Below are 10,105 nucleotides of genomic sequence, written 5' to 3' on the forward strand. Positions count from 1 at the left end.
GGATTACAGGCTTGAGCCGCTGTGCCTAGCCTACTTCTGCCTTTAACTGAGAGTAGGCAGGCATTTATTGGCTTAGAAAGTTTATACATAAGGAACTCACATGTCCTCTAAAATGGTAATGTAGCTGCTTTTATTTTTCACTTATTATTATTATTATTTTTTTTTTTGAGACGGAGTCTTGCTTTGTCACCCAGGCTGGAGTGCAGTGGCCGGATCTCAGCTCACTGCAAGCTCCGCCTCCCGGGTTCACGCCATTCTCCTGCCTCAGCCTCCCGAGTAGCTGGGACTACAGGCGCCCGCCACCTCGCCCGGCTATTTTTTGTATTTCTTAGTAGAGACGGGGTTTCACCGTGTTAGCCAGGATGGTCTCGATCTCCTGACCTCGTGATCCGCCCATCTCGGCCTCCCAAAGTGCTGGGATTACAGGCTTGAGCCACCGCGCCCGGCCGCTGCTTTTATTTTTCAAACATAGACTTGACACCTAGACACAAACCGTGGCATTATAATCAAATTTCAACAGTCAACTTTATATTTAAGGCATTCGAACTTCCACTAATTTAGCAGATAGTCTGATGACCAAGGAAAGACCATCTCATTACAAAATGGTGTTTGCTTAAAAATGTCAACTGCCAAAAAGATATTGTCCCTAAAATTTCTACTAAGACACTATGTCATTCAGCTTTCTCCAGAGAAACAGAACCAGTAAGATATATCTCCTATATCACCAGTATATTTAGTTCCTATTTATTTTAGAGATTTATTTCAAAAATTGGCTTATGAGATTATAGAGGCTGGAAAGTCCAAAATTTGTAGGACAGGCTGGTAGGCTGAAGATTCAGATAAGAGTTGATGTTTCAGTTTTGAAGCCAAATGTCTTCCTCCCCAGGAGTACCTCAGTCTTGCTTTTAAGGCTTTCCAACTGATTGAATGAGGCCTACTCCTATTACTGAGAATAATCTTTACCTAAAGTCAACTGATTGTAGAGAACCACATCTACAAAATTCCTTTGCAGCAACATTTAGATTAGTGTTGGATTGAATCACTGGGTGCTGTTGTCTAGTGAAGTTGACACACAAAACTGACCAGGACAAATTTTCCTCAGGAACCAACTGTACTTTCCAATCTTTACATTTCCAAGATTTGAGAATTCATAATGTTAAATTCTATGTGAAATAATTCATCGAACAATCTTTTTTATTTTTTCGTTCCCCAAATGTCTCTAGATTTATTCACTCTTACAGGCATATTCTAAGTGACTGCTATATACTTGGCACTGGCAAGGTGTAGGCCACACATACACCAGGAACCGTGCCTGTCCTCAGGAGCTGTCTACCATCATCCTTGTGTAGGTTCTCCAGCCTGATGTTGCAATTATTGCAATAACACCATTATATCTGATGTTGCCTCTCCCTCACCCTCTTATGTTGGGCTGGGGGGGGGTGGGAATTATTGCGTGACTTAATAGGCTGTCAGAAACCAGCATTAGTTTGTACATGGTTGATCTGAATCATAATTCCTTTTCTTTTGCCTGAGATTTGTCTGTGTAAGTAAACTTGCTGCCTAGGTACACATACACAATTACTTAACAGTTTAAATTCATATTAATATTTATAGCATTTATTCTTGCTGGAATTAACAGATAATTTGTATTCCTACATATAAGAATATTATTGGAAAAAAGTAAATTTGCATGAACCAATTTAAGAGCAAACATAAATCTTCATCTACGTGTTGCTACCCTAGTCTTCCTTAGCTCTCAAAAACCTAGTAGTTAATAAACCCAAAACACATACACGAGTTAATTTTTGAAATTGGTACATAATATTTGTACGTATTTATGGAGTACCTGTGATATTTTGTTACATGCATAGAATGAGTAATGATCAAGTTAGGATATGTATGGTATCCATCCTCTTCAGTATTTATTATTTTTATGTGTTAGGAGTATTTCAAATCCTGTCGATTTTGAAATGTACAATACATTGTTAACTGTAGTCAGTCACCCTATATGATACTTCATCTAGAAATCTTTCTTGATTTAATTGTAAGAATCTGAGTTGCTTTCCACTACCATTTCCTAAGTCCAAAATCGGTGTCTTCCTGGGGGCTAATTTGCAAGGGAAATAATGAGGAACAGCAGGACTCTTCCGAGCTGCAAAGGTAATTTGCTTATTTAACTATTACTAAGGGCAGGAGGAACAGCCAGGCCAAAATGGTCTGTGCTTTTGCATAGCAACATGGCTATTAGAATATTAGAATAGGGGCCTACCCTCCCATTTTAAAAAGTGGGGAAGAAATAAAACAGGATAAGAGACAAAGAAAACCTGAAATTGAGCGCATCTTGAAGACAATTATGAGAATAGAATAGCTATTGACTTAGAAAAATCCTATTCATTTCATTGCTTTTTCTTTAAAACATTTTCTACTGTGATAAAATGATATAATGATTTCTGTTCTCCCTTTATTATCTAGCTATTTGGTAATATGGAATGTCTTTGTAAAGAGAAAATAATATAAAAATCTTATATAGCCAGTCTCTGATCCCAGATGCTGTTCTTCTCTGTCCATTTCTTTTTCTACTAAGAGTTGTGCAGTCCGTTAATCTGATATTTAGGAATGGCCTATTGTGAATGTTCGCAAGTGACCATGGCGAATCTAATCTTTATTAGTGTAAAACTCCTTTACATATTATATACTTAGTAAGCATTTATTATTTCTGTGTCCTGGTGGATAAACTACAATATTAATTTCTTTGGTAGTTACAATGCATTCTTTACAATGAATAATTTTGGGCAATATGTTCTTCTAGGCACTCTCTATGAAGCAGCCACAGATTGTGTATTATTTTATTAGTCATGGTGACCTTAACTGAGATGAACCATTTCAGAATTTGTCTTGAACCAAGGAACAGTGTTTAAATTACTTAACTCTGCAATATTTCAAACAATGCAACCATCCATCAAAGCTAAATGTTATTAATATAAAATTAATGCCTTGAGGGAAAAAAGGGAATAGGAGTACTAGGTACGAGACAGTCTTTGGTTCTCTCTTGGCAAGTTTATATGCGTATTTTTAAAGTTTTAAAAAATTTTGGATTTGGTTTGCTTCAGTTTTTAGAATCTTTTCATTGAAAGTATATATATTTTAAAATTGTACTAATCTCTACAAAATTAAACGACAGAAGAGCTATTTGGGGGTCATTATACTAGAATATCAATGGGTACAAATCGCAAAGTTGAGTTGAAAACCTATAGCACATGTTAAGATGTTTACATAAACTCAATTATGATCCTGCACCCATTGAATAGGTTCCTTTCTTGGAGTTTCTTCTCTCAGAGTCATCCTAAGCTCCTGGGGCTAAGGAAGGGCCACAGTTTCAGGGAAGCATCTCAGGGCCCTCCTGATTGCTGATGAGATACCTGCATTTCTCTGCCCTTTGGGTTGGGTTTTGTGGGCCTTCTTGTTGTAGAGCCTGCTCTCATCTTTGGCAAGACTAGGAATCTGGGTGCCCAGCACTGATTCTTACAAGGTACTCCATAGAACCATACCACTGAGGGCCTCAGGAGGGGATGGGAGTGGAGACAGAGCGGAAGCTCAGACTGCTCCCTGGACTCAGAGTCCTCCTCCCCTGAAAGCCTCAGACCTGGATTTTTCTGGGCTCCTGGAGCATCACTTCACTTCTCGCAGGCTTCAGAGATGCCCACCCTCTCTCCAATAAAGGACTTACAGTTTTTTAAAAAGGCTTTCCAGCTGGGTGTGGTGGCTCATGCCTGTAATCCCAGCACTTTGGGAGGCTGAGGCAGGTGGATCACTTGAGGTTAGGAGTTAGAGACCAGCCAGGCCGACATGGCAAAACCCTGTCTCTACTAAAAATACAAAAATTAGCTGGGCGTGGTGGCATTCACCTATAATCCCAGCTACTTGGGAAGCTGAGGCAGGAGAATCACTTGAACCCAGGAGGTGGAGGTTGCAGTGAGCCGAGATTGTACCACTGCACTCCAGCCTGGACAGCAGAGTAAGACTGTTTCAAAAAAAAAAAAAAACCTTTCCAAAGACCTAGATATATACATATATACATACACACATACACACACACATATATACATATACATATATATTATATACATATATATATATATATTTTTTTTTTGAGATGCAGTTTAACTCTTGTTGCCCAGGCTGGAGTGCAATGGCTGATCTCAACTCACCACAGCCTCTGCGTGCTGGGTTCAAGTGATTCTCCTGCCTCAGCCTCCCGAGTAGCTGTGATTACAGGCATGTGCCACCACGCCCAGCTTATTTTTTGTATTTTTAGTAGAGACGGGGTTTCACTGTGTTAGCCAGGATGGTCTCGATCTCCCAACCTCAGGTGACCCACCCACCTCGGCTTCCCAAAGTGCTGGGATTACAGGTGTGAGCCACTGCCCCGGCCTAAGACCTAGATATTTAAAAAAAAAAAAAAAAAAAAAATTCTGTGTTCCCAGTCACGTGCCTTCAGACTCCTCGCAGGCACTCCAGGTGCCTTGAGACTCCTCGAGGCGAGACACCCCCAGTAACGGAGGCAGTGGCGACTGCTGCGTCCACTGGGTTTCAGCCTCTTCCCAGCAGCGGCTCTAAGAAGCGCAGCGGAACTCGACTGTATTCAATCAAGTTAGTTTCTTGCCTAGAATTGTAACTTCCACCTGCACCTTCTAGCCACCATGGCAACCTCATCTGAAGAAGTTTTGCTGATTGTAAAGAAAGTGCGTTAAAAGAAGCAGGATGGAGCTCTATACTTCATGGCAGAAAGAATTGCTTGGGCACCTGAAGGCAAAAATAGATTTACAATCAGCCATATGTATGTGGATATTAAATGCCAGAAAATTAGTCCAGAAGGAAAAGCTAAAATTCAGCATCAGCTGGACCTGCATGCAGGGGACACAAACAACTAACTTCCATTTTTCCAACGAAAGCCCAGCAGTGAAAGAGCAAGATGCAGTAAATGACCTTCTTCAGCTGCTGCCGCCCAAATTCAAGAGGAAAGCAGAGAACTGGAAGAGAAGAACAGAATGCTGCAAGAAGATCCTGTTTTGTTTCAGCTTTATAAAGACCTTGTTGTGAGCCAAGTGATCAGTGCTGAGGAATTCTGGGCCAATTGTTTAAATGTGAATGCAACAGAAAATTCTCCACATCCAATCATAAGCAGGATGTTGGCATTGCTGCTGCATTTCTGGCTGATGTCTGGCCCCAAACGGATGGCTGTAATGCTCTGAGATATAATTTAACTTCTGATATCATTGAGGTCATATTTAGGACCTATCCAGCAGTAAAAATTAAATGTGCAGAAAATGTTCCCCACAACACGACAGAGAAGGGATTCTGGACACGTTTTTTCCAGTCCCATTATTTTCACAGGGATCAGCTGAATACTGGGTCAAAGGATCTCTTTGCAGAATATGCCAAAATAGATGAAAAACGCCTAAAAACAATGGTTTCATTAGGAGTGAAAAACCCACTACTAGATTTAATAGCTTTGGGAGATAAATCATTAGATGAGGGCTACGGCATTTCCTCTGTGCCACCTGCTTCCAATTCTAAATCCATAAAAGAGAATAGTAATGTTGCCATCAAGAGATTTAACCATCAAAGTGCCATGGTCCAGGCAGCTGGACTCAGGAAACAAGAAGCAGAAAATGAACCAAATAGCCCAGCAGCATGGATGGAAATTCCAGAGATGCAGACTGCTTTCAGCCAGTAGTCAAAAGGGTGAAATTACAAGACTCCATTGAATACGAAGACTTGGGGAAAAATAATTTTCTGAAAATGAATGCACTGAACCTCAAGAAGTTAGATAGGTATTATGGTCCAACTCCAACCCAGTCACTACAGTATGCAACAAGTCAGGACATTATTCTTTTCAAAGTATTGGACAAGAAATGGAAACTTATATACCCAAGTTAACTCAGATTCTCTCGAGTAGTGCTGCCGGTAGTACCATCACAGCACTGTCACCTGGAGGGGCACTCATGCAGGGAGGATCACAGCAAACCATTAAACCAGATGGTGCCAAATGATATTCAGTCTGAATTGCAACACTCGCATGTAGCTGTTGGAGAACTTCTATGTCATTTCTGGTCCTGCTTTCCTAGAAGAAAAGGTAGTGAAAATGAAAAGTAATTTGGAACGATTCCAAGTTACGAAGCTCTGCCCATTCCAAGAAAAGATTCGGAGACAGTAATTAAGCACAAATTTGGTAAGTTACATAGAGATACTCCAGACAGCCTACAACAAGCTCCACACGTGGCAGTCATGGCGTCTGATGAAGAAAACGTGAGGTGGCTGTGATGCTCACAGCTTTTGTGAGATTGAGAGAACTGGAAACCTGGCCTGTCAGACAAGCAGATGATCTCACAGGAGTGATAAGAAACATCTGCTCCACGCTGACTCCCAGAGCTAATGCTATCGTACTTGCGCATTGGGGACTGAAAGGAAAGAAGGGACTACATGCTGGGGAGGTAAATCAAGGCAGGACCAAAAAATGAGCTAAGTTGTAAATATATATATGTATACACATACATACACATATGTACATGTGTATGTACATATATATTTTAAAAGACTGTTTACTGCAGTTACTCAGGAACTGCTTTTGATTCACATTAAGCTGCTTTCAGAAATTAAAAAAAAACACACATTTTTAAAGGGTGCATTGATAAAATCTGAGGTTTTTTGGTGTTTCTCTGTGTAAACTTTTTTCCCCTGAGTTTGTGGCACAGGGTAGACCTTAAGTATTTCTCCATCCTTCATCCTCCACCCTCTATTGGAGCCTCAAGTTTTACTGAATTCCAATTATACCTCACATCAGCAAGTTAAAAAGAATACTTTAAAGCAAAGAGAGACTGCTGTTCAACCATCGGGAAACAGTTGTCAGAAGACATCATTGGTCCCGTGTTTTGTATGGAAATAAGAAACAATAAATATTGCACTGCATGTTAGTGGTTTGGAGTCCCTGAATAATAAAGATGGAACATATTTGCAGAAAGTCGCATAGGGTTTTTTATGTAGAATTTTGTCAGAAGACAGTGGTGCTGCATGTTTTTCTTTGAGTGCAAATGTACATTGCTAATATATTTTTTTAAGATGGCATTTGCTTTGAAAAGACGATATTGCATTTTTAAGAGTTTAAAAATCTTATGAGTAAGAAATAAAAAAAAACCTTATTTTCACCTCTTTAGAAGAAATAAAAATATTTCTCCTCTCTTCTTTTCTCTAGCATTTGACTGTTACTGTCCTTAGCAAATCAATAATCGTTGCATAGACTGAAAAGCCTACGCGCAAAGCAAAAAAACCAAAAAACAAAAAAGAAAAAAGATATGTTCTTTTTTCTGGAATTCGTGCCATATTTTGTTCCTGATGAGATCAACTGACTGTGTAAGACTTTGGATGTCTTGTATTAAAAATTACACGAGACTGGGCACAGTGGCTCATGCCTGTAATCCCAGCACTTTGGGAGGCCAAACCATGTGGATCACAAGGTCAGGAGATCGAGACCATCCTGGCTAACACCGTGAAACCCAGTCTCTACTAAAAATATAAAAAATTAGCCAGGTGTGGTGGCAGGCGCCTGTAGTCCCAGCTACTAGGGAGGCTGAGGCAGAATGGCCTGAACCTGGGAGGCGGAGCTTGTAGTGAGCTGAGACTGCACCACTGCACTCCAGCCTGGGCTACAGAGCGAGACTCCATCTCAGAAAAAAGTATAACTTTTTATACTTACTCCTTTAACTCTTAAAAAAAAAAAAAAAAAAAAATCTGTGTTCCAAAATCCTGGAGGCAAGAAATTAGAAACTCGTGAAACCATGACGTGAGTGTGGATGCGTGGGAAGCATAATTTATGAATACTAAATTAATTACCATTTTAATATTAATAATTAATGTGTCAACATAGAATCCTGCTAAAAGATTTTTTTTAATCTTCGCCTTAAAAGTGCAGGCGTAATTTTGTGGCTTTTCAACACTTTTAATGGCCTTCCTTCGATTTCAGCTTTTTCTTTTCCTGAACATGGCCTGCCATAGGAATCTGAACTGATATTAAGAAAGATTATCTCTTAGTACGTTAACCAGATGCCTCTATTCCAATTAAGGACTGAAGTGGGTATTATAAATGCCAATAACTCAATACACTTGTCATATAGACACCATAAGGCTTACCTGATAAGAAGCATAAAATCCTTGAACCATAGACCCAAGAGAAGAGAAAATGTTTTGAAGGCCATAAAGCTGCATGAGAAGAGGATTGTGATGAAAAATGTGACAGCTCTGTGTAGGGGAAGCTTATGCAGAGGAGGACTGTTCCTGAATGTTTGGTCACATGACTTGGAATATTGATGCTTTTGCCTCTTACTTTGCATTCCTTATTAATTGAGAACATGTCATTGCATTCATACTCCTTACGTTTATACAGACAAAAAAGAAGAAAAAACAAACCATATGTTAAAAAGTATACCTTCATATGTTTTTTAATGATGCGAAGGGAGGTAGAGAATGAACCTTCAGTGAATATTTGCTATGTACTGGGTTCTTGCAAGTAACTTCAAATAACTTATTTAATCCTCGCAATGAGGTATGTAGGAGGGATACATATTCCTACACTACAGAAATGGCAAACAAGGCTCAGGTAGGATTAGTAGGTACTCCACACTGTATTGATGTTCAAACTGTAACATTTTGACTTTGCTGTGTACTAAAGGCTTGTAGGTTTTTCAATCCTGCCCATTTATTTGTAAAGTGAAAAATTGCTAAGTTATAATGTGTTATGTCCTTAACTTAGATGTTCCATACTTAAGTTTAATTTGTTGATTTATAATCCTAGAATGAGACTGAGGTTTTCCATTTACACCTGGCTGTAAAGATCATAAATATTAGTTGTGGCATTTCCTAAAAATACAAATATTTGGGGAAGACCTACTAAATCAGACTCTCCAGGCGATTCTTACGATTGTCATCATCAGACTGGTTTGCACATGCTGTCTTGGGCGCCAGGCTGAGTGCTACCAGGCAAGGGCCATAGTTATAATCCTGACACCTAAAGCCCCCCAACCCTCACTCACCCAACTGATCCCTATGCAGCTTCAATGGGCTAGTAAAGGGCCTCATAAATGTTGTCTTAACACACTGAGTTTGCTAAGTTTCAAGTAGAGTATGTGAAACCACAAACCTGGAACCTCTAATGTTTACTTATGAGAAAGAGAGCTTCTAGGTGAATCTAGTGGTTTCCTTTGGGTTTCCTTTAGTTCATTGATCTGACTCCACCTCTTCCCCGAGAGAATCACGCGCTTCTCAGCAGGTGTTCCAAGTGGGAACTCTTTTCTCACATTTCTTTTAAGATCAAGAACAACAGGGTAGGGTTTCCAAAATTGCTATTCTCATAGAAAGGAAGGAGTTAATGGCATTCACGGAGACCTGGATGAGATTGGGGACTATCATTCTAAGTGAAGTAATCAGGGATGGAAAACAAAACATCATATGTTCTCATAAGCGGGAGCTAAGCTATGAGGATGCAAAGGCATAAGAATGACTCATGGACTTTGAGGACTCGGGGAAAGCGTGGAAAGGGGGTGAGGGACAGAAGACTACAAAAAGGGTGCAGTGTACACTGGGTGATGGGTGCACCAAAATCTCACAAATCACCACTAAAGAACTTAGATAATCAAAAACCCCTGCTCCCCAATAACCTATGGAAGTAAAAAAAATTAAGTGATAGTGTGCAATAAAAATGCTTTTTCATGAAAAACAAAATGGCTTTTCTAAAATCTAAGGGAGAACAAAAGGCGGTGGAGGGCTTGGAACAAGAGGATGTAGGAATAAAAGTATCTGGCATATACCATTAATAATGGAGGTATATACCAAGGCATATACAGTTCTATTTCCATTAAGTCCCACTAGATCATTCCCAGGACATGCAGAATTATTCCATTCCATATGCTGCCTACAGCTTGAACTTTGAAAGGTGCTTACAACTTTTCTAGATTTCTTTCTTTTTTAGCCTACCTTCCTACACTGTTTTATGACCCTGGGTTAGGAATCTGTTCAGCAGCTTTTCACTTGGTGACCAAGACAAAGACAGTCC

General features: G+C 39.8%; 1 pseudogene; it reads left to right on the plus strand.

Annotated features, from left to right (window-relative positions):
* The first annotated feature begins 4,700 nt into the window (after positions 1-4,700).
* LOC112611517 lies at positions 4,701-6,313 on the plus strand (annotated as a pseudogene).
* Positions 6,314-10,105: the final 3,792 nt, after the last annotated feature.

The sequence above is a fragment of the Theropithecus gelada genome, chromosome 18, assembly GCF_003255815.1.
Source record: "Theropithecus gelada isolate Dixy chromosome 18, Tgel_1.0, whole genome shotgun sequence".
In the NCBI taxonomy this organism is placed as follows: domain Eukaryota; kingdom Metazoa; phylum Chordata; class Mammalia; order Primates; family Cercopithecidae; genus Theropithecus; species Theropithecus gelada.